Here is a 15,601-nt window from a genome sequence, read left to right on the forward strand (position 1 = left end):
TTCTTGCAGCAGCTAACTAGGTGGTCCACTGTTTCTTCAGCTTCTTTGCAGAGGTGGCATTTGTGTCTACTCAATTCTGGCTTTGTATGCATTTGTTCTTAATGCTTGGTCTTGTGCAGCCAGAATTAGCCTCTCGATCTCTTTCTTCAGTTTTCCTGCTCTTAGTCATTGCCAGGTCTTGTTATCTGCTTTGCCTGCTAGGTTTGTGTGTGTGTGTGTGTGTGTACTGGCCATGTAATACTTTGCCTTGCCATGTCTCTTTTCTATTCTTCATTTGGTCTTTCTTGTAGGCCAGTTTTGTCTCTTCAGTATTCAGTAAGCCTTCATGGTGTATTAGCTTCAGTGCATCTTCTTCACTGTCCTTCAGATATTCTTCCAACACCCTTTTTCCTTCTTCAACTGTCTGGTGTATTTGCAACATTCCACACCCACTTATGCTCCTTGGTAAGTACAGTCTGTCAATGTCGTTGCATGGATGAAGGGCATGATTCATTGATTATTTTTCTGGTCTTCCTATCCAGGGCTTCTAGTTCTGCTTGAGTCCAGTCCACTATTCCAGCTGTGTATCTAATGACTGGAATTGCCCAGGTGTTAATCACCTTGATGGTATTTCCGCCACTGAGTTTGGACTTTAAGATCTTCTTCACTCTCATGATGAATTCACTACTAACCTTCTTCTTGAGTTCAGTGTGCTTGATGTTGTCAGCTTGAATGATGCCCAGGTATTTCTAGTGATCTTCTTCATCCAGACTCTTGATGTTATTTCCATAGGACATCTTGATTCCTTCAGTTTTCACTATTTTTCCCCTGTTGATGGTAAGGGTGGCACATTTGTCCAGTCCAAACTCCATTGCAATATCTTGGCTGTATATTCGGACAGTACTGAGCAGCGATTCTATTTCAGATGGTGTTTTTCCATACAGCTTCAGATTGTCCAAGTAAAGGAGGTGGAATAGCCTGGCAGATGTTTTTGAAGTTTGATAGCCATGGCCTGACTTGTTTGGTATTGCTGATAGAGGAATCAATGCCATGACAAACAGTAGTGGTGATAGTGAGTGTCCTTGAAAGATTCCTCTCTTGATATTAACCTTTCCCAGCAACTGTGTCTTCCATTGTGCCATTGATCTTTGCACAAAGCTTCCGATGTTTCTACTAACTCCTGTTATTTCTAGGCACTTGATTATCCAGTCATGTGGCAGGGAGTCAAATGTCTTCTTATAATAAATCCAAGCTACATTCAAGTTGGTCTTCCTTCTCTTGAAGTTTTCCAAAATCATCTTGTAAATTAGGAGCTGATCTTTTGTTCCTCAGATGGAAACAGTTTGTTTTCAACTAGATGCTGTTGGACTGCATCAGCTACAACACCAGTTATCAATCTGAAAGTTGTTGGTAAGCAGGTAATTGGCCTGCAGTTACTTGGTGCTGCCTCTTTTGTTGGATCTTTCATTATCAGGTAGGTTTTGCCAGATGTTAACCAATCTTCAATTTCACCTCCTTGCAGTATCTTGTTAAACTGCTTGGCAATGAGTGGGTACAGACCAGTCAGATGTTTCAAGCAAAAACCATGTAGTTCATCTTCACTGGGTGCTGGCCAATTCTTGATCTTCCTTGCCCATTTTTTCACCATTTCTGCTGTCATTACAAGTTATTTAATTTTAGCTTCTTTTTTTATTCTTATCCACCTCCTTTATCCAAGCTGCATTCTTGTTGTATTTCTTTGGGTTGTCCCATAGCTGCGCCCAGAACTGCACTATTTATTCTTTGTTAGGTGTTGACTGGTTCATTGCAGTCTCTCCATTGATGGATTGGTAGAAATATTTCTGATTCGACTGAAATTGGAGATTCTGCCTATAGTGTGCAATTCATGCTTCGTATCTGCTGATCTTTTTGGCTATGGCTTATTATTTGCTGCTTTATTACTTCCAGTGCTTCTGTGATCTTCCTTGTTTCTAGGTGATATTTCTTGATAGGTATTCTTTGGTCGTCTTGTTCTTCACCTTCTTCTGTTTCATCTTTTCTAGCTTGTTTGCATCTGATCTTAGCATGCTGATATTATTTTCCAACCTGATCTTCCATTTTGGTGGTGCACTGTTTGGATTTTTTTCTTGTTTGTTGATTTTGCATGCCAGGTATTCAGTAATGTCTAGCATGGCTGCAGTTATCAGTTGGTTTGTTTCTTGCAGTGAGCTGCTGCTTATATTTGATATTACAGTATTGGCATCTTTTAATACTTGTGCTAGCTGTTTCTTTGTAACAAGCTTCAATGCAGGCAACCTTATTCTGTTCTTTTTGTGCTGTTCTAGATGCTCAGTTATTCTTTGTTTCAGTTCTTCTTGTTTTTTAGTTACAGGGCTTTGTTCTTTCTGAGGAGAAGGCAGAGCAGAGGGTGCCTGGTTTGGGAATGAAAACAATTCAATAGCTATGCTGGCTTCCTCTACTGCCAACTCTTCCAGTTTGCCTCTACAGTCTGAGCTACTTCTAGCAAGCCTTCAATTTCTTTGCCCTGGGTAGACCTTTGCAATTGTTCCAATTCTACTTCTGTGAATACTTTATTGTGGCATGCAAGCCCCACAACCACGTCAAGGTAGTGCCTCACTGGGGGATGATAATGATTATGATTAATTGATGATGATTAATAATAATTGATTATTATTTTAATATTATGCCATTTTCTGGTTTTGTAGTATAGAGGTATTTGGCTAGAGGATTCAGCCCTACCTTTCCTCACTTGGGAGACCGATCAATCTCACAGGATATAAACAAATCACACATTAAAAAAAAGATATCCCATCTTTTAACTAAAGATTAAACTTCAAACCTTCAGTGGTGAAGGAGATAAATACCAAGCTGATCAAATCACAGTGACTTAGAGAAGAAAATTACAAGATAAAATGTAATGTTCTCTAGTTTGCTACATATAAAAAGCTCCTGGCCCATAATATCACAGAACACAAGGAAATTCTAAGGAAAAGTTGTGATCTAAAAGGTCTAAAGATAAAATCACAAACACGACCTGGAGTGTGGAATAATAGTTGAAATTATACACTATTCCCTGACTTGTACAGAGAAATAAAGATTATTATTCTTGATTAGACAAAGTAAAAGTGCTTCTGCTTTATTTACATGGACTTTCTTTGGCTTTCTTTGGCTTTCTAGGGAGATTTCACTTTAATCAGAGGGTGTTGGAAAGAATGGAGACCCCATTCTGGTCCAACCTCCATCAACAGACTTTTGCCTCTTGTCAAAATAACCAAACTTCTCGTATCTCCAGCAGAGAGGAGCTTAGATAACCTGACTCTGTATTTGAACAACTGTGCCTCCCTTGCAGATGTGTACTGAGCGTCTGAGCCAGCCTGGCAAGCAAGGAAGCTACGTTCACAACATAGCTATCTAAAGTGTACATAGTGGTTTTTCTGGAGGCCAAAAAAAAATGGATGTTATGAATTTATGGAGTTGTTTAATAAGACCATAAAATAAATATTTTGGCCACTAGAAATTGGCATTAACTGTTTGTATGTGTACAAATATTATGGTTTTTCTTAATATGGTACCTTAATATGGTACCTTTGTACAGATACAAAGACTATTTGTTTTTCCCCACAGAAAACCGCCTTATTGTACAAAATTAAACTCCTATCTTATTCTACGATATTCCTATTACTAGAAGTTTACAACTATTTCTATTCTTAAATTTCTATCTCTATGTTCTATGTTCCTATTCCTATACAGCAGCATTTCTCAGCTTGGCCGCTTTAAGCCGTGTGGAATTCAACTCCCAGAATTCCCTAGCCAGCCATGCTGGCTAGGGAATTCTGGGAGTTGAAGTCCACACAGCTTAAAGGGGCCAAGGTTGAGAAACGCTGCTATATAGTATTTATAGCACTATGTTTTCTTAACTATTTCTTAACTCTTTAAATCTTTCCTGTTCCCCCAGGTCTTCAGCTCTTGTAGCCAATCTCAGTCTGTTTGCATGTGAAAACCTTTTTTCACTCCTTTACAGCAGTGTTCCTCAACCTTAGCAACTTTAAGATATGTGGACTTCAAGTCCCAGAATTCCCCAGCCAGCCTCTCAGAATTCTGGGAGTTGAAGTCCACATATCTTAAAGTTGCTAAAGTTGAGGAACACTGCTTTACAGTACAGACTTGCAAATGGGCTTTTCTCTCCCCCACAGGACTCACAGTCCTCTGTTTCTGGAGCTGGTTTGTAAAGCTCTGTACCTGGGTTGTTGCCCACAGTGCGCTTGGCTTGGTTTGGTTGGGTTTGTAGGCTTGCTTGAATTTGCAGGGTCTTTTTCTCCCCTGTCTCTCAGCTCTGCCTCTCAGAGGTCTTGCAAGTCCAAAAATTTAATTTTTCTCTTGCTGTCTGAAGACTACTGCTGAGGTGCTTGCTTTGGGTTGGAGTTTCTCTGCTGGCTTCCAGGCTTGACTCTTTTTCTTGACACACCGACACACATGCTTGCTTTCAGTTCCTTTTTATAAAACAAACTCTCCAGTTAACCCCCCTTCCCAGGTAATACCAAAACTCTTCCACAGCATCATTAAGAAATTATTTTGGTTTATAAGAATTTCGTCTTCCTTTCCCTTTTGCTTTTCAAAAAGCAAAAAAAAAAAAAAAGTATGGATAGAGAGAACAGAACAATAAGCATTTGGGAAGCTATCTTTATAAATAAATGGATTAAGCAAATTGCGATGAGCCAATATGCAGCGGATAAGTGTCTTCAGATCTGGGGACTAGAGGAAAAGTTCTGGAGTCCCAACTGAGTCCTCTGACTTAATTAATCATTGTTTGACATTTGGAAATCTGGATCCCATCCCCTCTACATGCTATGAGACGGAAGAAGTATATTGTCTGGACTCCGTTGTGGGCACTGCTCTCTTCTTCCTTTCAGGCACAATTCAAGTTTCTAATGAAACCTGCAAAAACCTTAAAAGGCCTGCTTGAGAGGTCCTGTCCCTTCAAAATGTTTAAGATCAGTCAAGGTGCTCTTTCAGGTTCAATATTCATTTATTTATTTAGCAAATTTATATGGCCGCCCATCTCACACAACAGGACTCTGGGCAGCGTACAAACCCAGCAACCATTAAAACCAAAAAGCCAATCTTAAAACACTGAACATAAAGCAAAATAAAATCATGAAAAAGCCAGGATAGCGGGAGAATAACAGTCACCTAACATCATACAACCACCTCGCAGGCTCATTCAGATGAGGGGGCAAACAAGAGCCTGTTTTGGGTACTGACTATTGAATATCCTTGCAGAACAAATCTCAGAATTTTGCAGAGGTGTACAAGTTCTCACTTGGTTCTTATTGCCCAGAAATAGGATTATTTATGGTTAGTTTTTCATATTTAGGTTTTAACACATCAGTTGTTATCACTCAAATTTTGTATAATTAAATACAATCAAATAAATATGAATAAGCACGCCTATGTATATGCACTACAGAACCATCACAGATACATCAGATCATTGGTCTCAACTTGGCTGCAGTTCTAAAAATATTTATTTAAAAGAAAGTTCAGCTGAAATCAGTGGTGCTAGCTTTTGGATAAACAAGGTAAGAATGTGCTGCACGTTCTCAAGGCAAAGGCAGAATAAAATAAAGAGCAAAATAAATATTTGTCTCTATTTTTCTTCTTAGTGACAAGTATTATAGATGTACTCAATTTAATTAATACGCGGATGTAACTCCACAGACGTCATGTAAGTCAGTGGCTCCCCACTCCACTACTTTTGGAAAAAGGAGAAAAAATAAAAAATAAAAGCCACAAGCCTCTGACACGCTGAAACATCCCTTTCGGTTTCATTTATTATTTTAAAATCTCCTGTAAGACTGAAGTTCAGTGCCCATTAGGAATGCATTTCAAAACTCAGCGGGGCTTACAACCGAATCAGTACGAACAGGATCATTCTGCAGATGTATTAGAGAGCTTGTTCAGCTAGTGCCAGGCCAATTATTCTTAAGGGCCAAGTGTCACGTGGCATGGAACAAGAAACAGCTGATAGAATGGACATCTCTTTCACAAAGGTTGCCTTGCAGCTGTAGGAACCTTTTAAAGGTTCGGGCTGTCCCCCTGAGCCCGATAGTGCTTTAGTCAGTAGAGACTGACTGACTATCTATGTAATCAGGTCTCTTGGCAAATATTAAAGCTGTAATCAAGAACTGGATTTAATGGCCTGTTTGAATCTTTAGCAGCTCATTGGGTCTCTTGCGATAAGCAGATCTGGTGCCTCCATGTATTTTAATCTTGCTGCAAGGACAGGATTTAAGGTATGTAACTCCTCCTGCATGAGTCTTCTCCAGCCTCTCCTCTCAAGAGAGGCCTTTTTGTATGTCCCTATTCTCTCCAAGGTGCACTGGTGAAGATGTTTTTCAGCTCTGACTGTTGTAGCATACATTTTTTTGAAACTCATTACCTTTTAAGAGCTTTAAGGCCACATCTCTGGTACAATTTCACCTCCTACAGAAAACTTTTTTCTTAGGTCATATTTTTGGTATATACTGTATTTTAGGTTATTTTAACTGGTTGGGGTGCGGCAAAGTTTTGAGGAATGGCAATGCTCCTGAAAATGGGGAAATAAATGGGAAAATGGGAAATAAATGTTATAGCTGGGATTCTGGAATTTTGAAGAAAATAATAGCCTGAGATTTTTGTCACACGTACGAAATGGGAGAGCAGGTAAAGAAATGTTCAGAATCGAATCCATTATTAGAAAAATAGCGGTTCCCCTTATCACGTGCACTGTCAATCCAGTTTTGTCCAAAGACTGCTCCCTGAAGAAGCCCACCTTGGCTAAATCTAAGAAGGCAGCACATTTTAGAACGGTGTTTCTCAACCTTGGCAACTTTAAGACAAGTGCTGGCCAGGGAATTCTGGGAGTTGAAGTCCACTCGTCTTAAAGTTGCCAAGGCTGAGAAACATTGTTCTAAATATATTTAGCGCTGTAAATTATAAACATTGTTTCTTATTAAAGCTTTGCTATATATATGCACTTCTGTTCTATTTTCCTTCTCCATTTCGGTGTCAAACATAATTAGGCATGCTCTGTATGTTTTTTGTAAGCAGCAGAAAATTAACACAGATTTGTAGGCTTTCAGTGACATGTCTGTTTCCAACGCAAGAGAGTCTTAAGTGGAACTGAGTAATGCAAGGAGCAAAAATGCAGGTGTTAAATTTAAATGATAAGGTAAAGTAGGCAAGAGATGGAGCACTGAATTTCATTCTTTTGTGGGAGGATATGAGCGATCACTAATTAGTCAGAAATTAACTGGATGGCCTTGAAAAACTTACTGTATTCTCAGTTGAGATTCTCATTGTGAAATGAAGAATCATCACAGTGACAAAACAGAGTTGCTGAAATACTGTAAAGATTTTTATTTGCTAGAATAATACCTCCCCTTTCCTCCAGGAGGCTTATATGAAGCGATTCCTTCATTTTATCTCCATTAAGAGCAGCCATAGGAGGTAGGTTAAGCTGAGAGAGTTACTGGCCTTGAGTCACTAAGTTTCAAAGTCTGAAGGTGGAGCTGAACCTGAATCTTGGCCAAGAACCTTTACCACAAAAGCATAACAGCTAATGCCCAATGTAGAAAGAACTTGACTAACAATTGTTTCACATTAATTTGAGAGAGTGGTAGAAAAGAAAAAAGGGGCACAACAGACATGGACAAAAGAGAAACAGAAGTCTACCACTAGGGATACCTGATTGAAGCTACCAAAATCCAGACAACCACTAGATGGAAGCAAAGAGAGATGGAAAAGGGTCTTTGTTGCCATCTAGCAATCCTCCAAAATTTTGCAGACCAAATAGTCCCACGCACCATATGCAGCAGAGGCCCTCCCCATGCTCCTGAAGGCACCCTGAGCTCACAGAGCTGCCTCCAGTCTGATAACAGTTTATTTCAGGCAGCCATATACACCTCTGCCTGTACATATTTCCAATTCTTCTATTGTGATTGGAAGGACTGTCTCACTAGCATGCACTCTGCCTCACAGATCTTGATCTGCAAACTATGGCAGTAGGAGTGACACAGAGTCAGTGGGCGGCATTTGCTTTTTCTTGGGAATGACTTTCATCCTTAATGGTTTGCAATGTGGTAAGGCTCAGAGAAACAGGCATGAAGTTGAGACAGATGATTTAACAAAGATGGTGTTAAGAGAACTTCTCAAAGTCTTCTATATTACATACAGTCCATGCAGTCCATTGCTCTTATATATAAGTGTGTATGTATATATCTATATATATTACCTAGGCAGAAGTGCTAGTGTTCCATTTGAAATGTTTGTGTGAGATAAATTCAAGTAAAGGAGAGCTGAACAACCTTCTGCTACAAGTCTGATTAATTCATCCTGTTCAGAAAGAAAAGCCAGACTTGGTTTTATTGTTTAAAGTGGGATACAATCATTCTGTATCAACAGCTATTCAAGTGATTCAATACTTTAACAGTTAGAAATACTGTAATGTTAAAACACCGCCACTACATTCCAAATTAATTGCCCCAAGCAATATATTTTAACTGCAACAAAAATTGTTGGGTCCCCTTAAATTTTGTCATTCCTGTTCTTAGAATAACTTTCTCTGGAGGATCACCTCAGTCCAAAGATCTTCATGTATAACAATGGGCTACATAGGTTTAACTATCAGCATTTACATTATCCAGTTAAGCTTATTGTGGTGGGACTGCCTCTGTTAAGTGTTCGGAGAACAGAAGCTGTTCAGAACAGTGAAGTTCAACACTTGTGGGCTGTAGATTTGATCATTAAATGTCTAAGGCCATCCCAAGCTGGCATAAAACTAGGAGTTGCCAATATATTTCTAGAAGAGAACTTTTCTTTCATCTTCAACTGAAACACTTCAATCAGTTTCTAGTTATGCACCCAAACAATACATTCTCTTTTATTCATATAAATACAGTATGAAAAGATGCTGTCTTCAGTATATAAAGGTGAATATAGAATTTCAGCTATCAACTTGTATTTCTTTCCACTAGTAAAGATGCCTAATGAGTTGGTATTGCTTTCAGACTACCCCACCCCCCGCCAAAATCATACATGTTCCAAAATAATGATGTTAATATACCAATAGTATTAGCTAACAAATGGAAATGTTTTTATAAAAGCATTTTAAGAAATATTGAGGCAAATCATCTTTGAAGCCTCACATATTATAATCCTCCAGGTTTTCTAAAAAATATATCTGTCTATAAAAACCATTGTTGAAATGGAATCTATGTGTCTAAGCTCGTCTTGATTACAAAGTATGGTCAGTTTTTATACCCAAAGCATATTTTATATAATGTTTCAGAGCCTACAATTTCTGCAGAAATTAATATTAGAACTTTGGTTTTCCACCTTGAAGTTTCTAACTTCATCTCACATTTGTAATGGTAATACTTACATTTAATCTTTGACATTCAGAAACATTTAACTCTTGTAAATTCATACACTGACCTAAAATAGAGAAATCAATAGCTTGATTTTATTGAAAAATATGAGGTAATACATATCCAGTACTTTTTATTAAATCAATCCCAAATTGGCAATACAAGGGGAATAACAATATAAAGTTCAGTTACTGAAAAAATGAGTAATCCGATTTGACCAAAGAAAGATTTATATTACATTATTTAGAGGATGATCTATTTTAGGCATGAACAGTAGAACTTATTTAGCGTTAGTTATTTAAGGGTACTTGCCATAAATTAGATCCAGATTTAGTCTGGCTTAGAGAAAAGCAGCTAAATCCTTTGCTATGCATTCTCTACTCGTATGAATGAACCGCCATATGTATTCACTTAATTAAATCAATGGGAAAGAAGAAACACAACAGATTCCTCAACAAAAATGAGAAGATTTACATTAAACAGGAAAAAGAACTAAAGCAATCTTTTAAATAGTATGTAGTTGAACACATATATGCACATTCAGAGAGAAAAAAATGACTTGGTTAATATACAACCGTCTGAATATGGACTAGTTTATTAGGTAAAAGAGCTTAAACTTAGAACAGGAATGAATGTTTGCACTACAGACAGTAGAAGGACATAGAATGAAAATGACAGCAAGAGATTGGAGAAGTATATGCTGCAGAGAATTGATATCCTAGTTGAAATCTTGAAGTACCCAAAACAGAAATAATAAATTTAGAGTAAGGTAGGCAACTTGTGGCAATCAAGATCTTTTTTTTAAAGTGGCTGAAATCTAGTGCCTCTTTCACCATGACTGCTGAAAACTGACATCATAATTTCCTGCCATTTTAAGCTATGAAACAGATGAAAACTCTCATGTAAATCCTAAAATTGTCATATCACAAGTACAAAAGGAAAAGAAACCTTTCCAAATTCACCCCCAACAATCTATTCTTGCTCCATGGCTTCACAACTCTCTCCCCCCACCAACCCCCCAGTTACTGAGTATAGTCTTTGGCCACCAAAAGATTCTGGCTGATCACAAATGTTTTAAAAAAACAACACTGCATGGTACAAGCTATCCTAAACTTCCCTATTTTTGGTTATAAATTCAATATTTTATTGAAAATAGAATTTTCTACATTGTCTACAGCAGTGTTTCTCAACCTCGACAACTTAAAGATGGTAGACTTCAACTCCCAGAATTCCCCAGCCAGCATGGAGTTGAAGTCCACCCATCTTCAGGTTGCTGAGATTGAGAAACACTGGTCTACAGCAATCCAAAATAAATGCTTTTAAGTAGGCAATAAGGGGCTCAATATTGAAACTGAAATGAGGTTATTTTTTAGATCCTGACTCCATTGAGAAAAATAATCAGCACACAATGGATTACCGTGATTTGTTAAAATAAACCACAACCAGCTGAGTTCACCAAACCACCCTAAATCAAAATGAAACATTTTCCTTGTGTGATTGGAGTCCAGTTGCAGGCAAGGGGAAGAAGGAAGACAAAAGGGGAGATAGTTGACACTACCTAAAGAATTACTCAGAATATTTTATTTATTTGCTTGCTTGTTTGTTTTATCAAATTTAGATTCCACCTTTCATTCTGGAGTTCAAAGTGGCATACACAGCACTCTCTCCTTCTATTTCCCTATAGTAACAACCCTGTAAAGTAGGTTTCACTGAGAGACAGTGACTGGTGCAAAGATACCCAGTGACCTTTAATGGCTGAGGATGAACTTGAACCTGACTGTCCCCAGTGCCAACACCTTAGGCACTATACCACACTGGTTTCTGTTTGACTAAGTTCATTGTGATAGCTTCCTAAAACTCTTTGGAAGAGTTGTATATCCAGCTCAAGGAGTGCCACTAGCCACATACAGTGGGGCAAAAAAGTATTTAGCTAGCCACCAATTGTGCAAGTTCTCCCACTGAAAAAGATGAGAGAGGCCTGTAATTTTCATCATAGGTATACCTCAACTATGAGAGACAAAATGGGGGAAAAAATCCAGAAAATCACATTGTCTGATTTTTAAAGAATTTATTTGCAAATCATGGTGGAAAATAAGGATTTGGTCAATATCAAAAGTTCATCTCAATGTTGTTTAGTCATTAAGTTGTGTCCGACTCTGTGACCCCATGAACCATATTGCGCCAGGCCTTCCTGTCCTTCACTGCCTCCCTGAGTTTGCTCAGTTTCATGCTCATTGCTTCAGTGATGCTATCTAACCATCTCATCCTCTGCCGTCCTCTTCTCCTTTTGCCTTCAATCTTTCCCAGCATCAGGGTCTTCTCCAAAGAGATCTCTCTTCACATTAGGTGACCAAAGTATCTGAGCTTGAGCTTCATTATCGATCCTTCCAATCATCTCAATACCTTGTTATATATCCTTTGTTGGCAATGACAGAGGTCAAATGTTTTCTGTAAGTCTTTACAAGGTTTTCACAAACTGTTGCTGGTATTTTGGCCCATTCCTCCATGCAGATCTCCTCTAGAGCAGTGATGTTTTGGGGCTGTCGCTGGGCAACACGGACTTTCAACTCCCTCCAAAGGTTTTCCATGGGGTTGAGATCTGGAGACTGGCTAGGCCACTCCAGGACCTTGAAATGCTTCTTACGAAGCCACTCCTTCGTTGCCCGGGCGGTGTGTTTGGGATCATTGTCATGCTGAAAGACCCAGCCACGTTTCATCTTCAATGCCCTTGCTGATGGAAGGAGGTGTTCACTCAAAAGCTCACGATACATGGCCCCATTCATTCTTTCCTTTACACGGATCAGTCGTCCTGGTCCCTTTGCAGAAAAACAGCCCCAAAGCATGATGTTTCCACCCCCATGCTTCACAGTAGGTATGGTGTTCTTTGGATGCAACTCAGCATTCTCTTTCCTCCAAACACGACGAGTTGAGTTTAGACCAAAACGTTCTACTTTGGTTTCATCTGACCATATGACATTCTCCCAATCCTCTTCTGGATCATCCAAATGCTCTCTAGCAAACTTCAGATGGGCCCGGACATGTACTGGCTTAAGCAGGGGGACACATCTGGCACTGCAGGATTTGAGTCCCTGGCGGCCTAGTGTGTTACTGATGGTAGCCTTTGTTACTTTGGTCCCAGCTCTCTGCAGGTCATTCACTAGGTCCCCCCATGTGGTTCTGGGATTTTTGCTCACTGTTCTTGTGATCATTTTGATCCCACAGGGTGAGATCTTGCATGGAGCCCCAGATCAAGGGAGATTATCAGTGGTCTTATATGTCTTCCATTCTCTAATTATTGCTCCCACAGTTGATTTCTTCACACCAAGCTGCTTGCCTATTGCAGATTCAGTCTTCCCAGCCTGGTGCAGGTCTAGTTTTGTTTCTGGTGTGCTTCAACAGCTCTTTGGTCTTGGCCATAGTGGAGTTTGGAGTGTGACTGTTTGAGGTTGTGGACAGGTGTCTTTTATACTGATAACAAGGTCAAACAGGTGCCATTACTACAGGTAACAAGTGGAGGACAGAGGAGCCTCTTAAAGAAGTAGTTACAGGTCTGTGAGAGCCAGACATCTTGCTTGTTTATAGGTGACCAAATACTTATTTTCCACCATGATTTGCAAATAAATTCTTTAAAAATCAGACAATGTGATTTTCTGGATTTTTTTTCTCATTTTGTCTCTCATAGTTGAGGTATACCTATGATGAAAATTACAGGCCTCTCTCATCTTTTTAAGTGGGAGAACTTGCACAATTGGTGGCTGACTAAATACTTTTTTGCCTCACTGTATTTGGAGGACACCATTGTCCTTTAAAAAGAAAAGCCAAATGTTAAGATCATGCATTGAATTTACTCTAGACTCAGTGGTTGTTTTACTAAGAATGAATCAACAAGAATACAATTTTCTGGACAAGACAACACAGATTCCTCTTGGTAAGTGTGGTGTCAGCTCTTCAAGTTGTCCAGATTAGGAAACAAACTCCACAAGAGGGCCAGAACTAAGTTCTGTTGAGACAGGCTACGTTAACCAATGTGGGCTTTCCCTCCCCTGCCTCTTATAACCCAAGGAGTCAAAGGGGAGCCAGCCTATTAGGTCCCATCCATTAAGCAGCAACATCTTACTGCACCTAGGAAGCATGCTCTTAGTGATGGCTCTGCTCTATGGAATGATACGTCCCCGGAGAGACTACTGCTCCTACCCTTCTGACTTTTCATCACTGCTAAGACCTGGTTGTTCTCCCAGGCCCTGGGCTAGAATGGGAGTCGAGCCTCTTTGCTTGGCTGTTGGCTGCTTGGCTTCTTGGGTTTTAATTTCCACTTAGCTGTCTTCTTTTTCTTCTTGACACATTTTGTTCTCTTTTAATTTTTATCTGTAAGCTGCCTAGAGTAACTATGGAGTCAGGTGGCCTCAAAATACAATAATAATAACACCAACAACCACCAACACCAACAACAATCATAATGCTCTATTATTGCTTATATGCATGCAAATAAAATTATGTTGTATCTTCAAAGTGATTTGGTTGCTTTAGGTGTGCCGGGTTTTGGCCGCAACACTCCTTTTCCAGGGTTCAAGGTATGTTTCTGCCCTTTTTGTTTTTGTAATGGCATCTGAATATTTCCCTCAAGGCCATCTCTGTGACAAGGAGAAATGCGGACTACCACGAGAGTACTACCAGATAGGTTCTGCACACATTAATAGCTCTATGGAAATAACTCAGTTCAATTTAGTCAATGGAAGAAGCATATGGTCAATCCCCTGCATTCAGTCAGGACAGTCTTCTAATTCTGGGCAATGTCAAAGCCTGTGGCTCAGCTGCCTTATCTAGAACAAAGTAAATTCTATAGCCATAAGGTCAATAAAAATAGAAAGAAGAAACTACCCCCCCAAGCTTTCACATTAAACTTCTGTGTAAGCAGTCAACTGAATCTACAGTAATCGCAACTAACTTCTCTTACTTGTTTTAATGGGTCTACTTTATATTTTAAATTCTACTTACAAAATGTGAAAATGCTGACGATGTACTAACGTGTGTGTACATTAGGAAATAAAATCTGAGCTCATGTCACATAAATTAATAATTTATTTTCCCTACAATGAATCACACTGGGACGGTCTTCCACTGGGATTATATAAAACGTTTTTAGAATTAAAGCGTTATATTAAAGCATGTGCTTTCTATAGCTCCTGACATCACATATGTTATCCCCAGTGCTCAGACTGAGATGGCTGCTAGCTGCAATATGATCACGATTAATTTATTGATCAAATTTACAAGGCTGTTCATAACAACTCTGGGTGCTGTACAAGTTAAAAATGCACCTGATACAATAAAAGAAAAAAGGCAGTGATAACCTGGGACTAATATACCCAACACATAAATAAAATCTAACAGAAGGCATATACTCCCCTAATCCAGTTTAAAGGATAGCAAGGTCAGGATTATTTAAACCTCTAAGGGAATATTATTCCAGAGAGCAGGCACTCTAGGGATCTCTTCAGTCATTTCATCTCCTAGAGTTTCTTGGAAAACCAGGGACTCCCTGGGATTTGTGGGAAAGGTCACATAGGAACAATCCAATTTATTTTATTTCATTTATTGCATTCAGTTTTGGCATTGCCTGACTTCAGGCTGACTCTGGGCAGCTCAAAAAATAACACAGCAATTTTTTTTAAAAAGCAATATTCAATAAACAATGAAACAAATGGCCCAGCCAAGCAACCAGGAAAAACATGCAACCCAAGATCCACAAGAATGCGCGTCCACCGTAGCCCAAGGCCAGGGAGAACAGCCAGATCTTTAAGGCCTTCTAGAATACCATCAAGGTAGGAGCCATATGGATCTCAGTGGAATCTCATTCCAGAGGCCAGGCGCTGCAACAGATAAGACATGCTTCCTGAGCCCCAATAGGTGCCACTGTTTACTCAAAGGAATCCTGAGCAAGCCCACTCTACCAACTCATATTAGCTGGGCAGAAACCCCCAGAAACAGGCGGCCCCTAAAATAACTTGGCCCTATGCTATGTAGAGCTTTATAGGTGATAACCAGCACCTTAAATTGTATCCAGAGGTCCACTGCCAACCAGTGCAGCTCACGAAGCAGGAGTGTCATGTGGACAAGGCAAGCCCACCACTACCAGCATTGCTGCATTCTGGACCAGTTGAAGCTTCCGAGTAATCTTCAAGGGCAGTCTCATGTAAAGCACATTGCAGTAGTTG

The 15,601-nt window shown here is 39.4% G+C and overlaps 1 protein-coding gene across 1 annotated transcript in view; it reads left to right on the forward strand.

The window, feature by feature from the left end:
• The window catches only part of LRRC17 (leucine rich repeat containing 17), a 36,295-nt gene that overhangs the window by 8,115 nt on the left and 12,579 nt on the right, over positions 1-15,601 (forward strand). The gene's annotated exons all lie outside the window — the stretch shown is intronic.

Source organism: Python bivittatus, unplaced genomic scaffold (assembly GCF_059951505.1).
Source record: "Python bivittatus isolate LINGU-HERP-01145 unplaced genomic scaffold, Pbiv_v1 ctg000120_np1212, whole genome shotgun sequence".
Classification (NCBI taxonomy): domain Eukaryota; kingdom Metazoa; phylum Chordata; class Lepidosauria; order Squamata; family Pythonidae; genus Python; species Python bivittatus.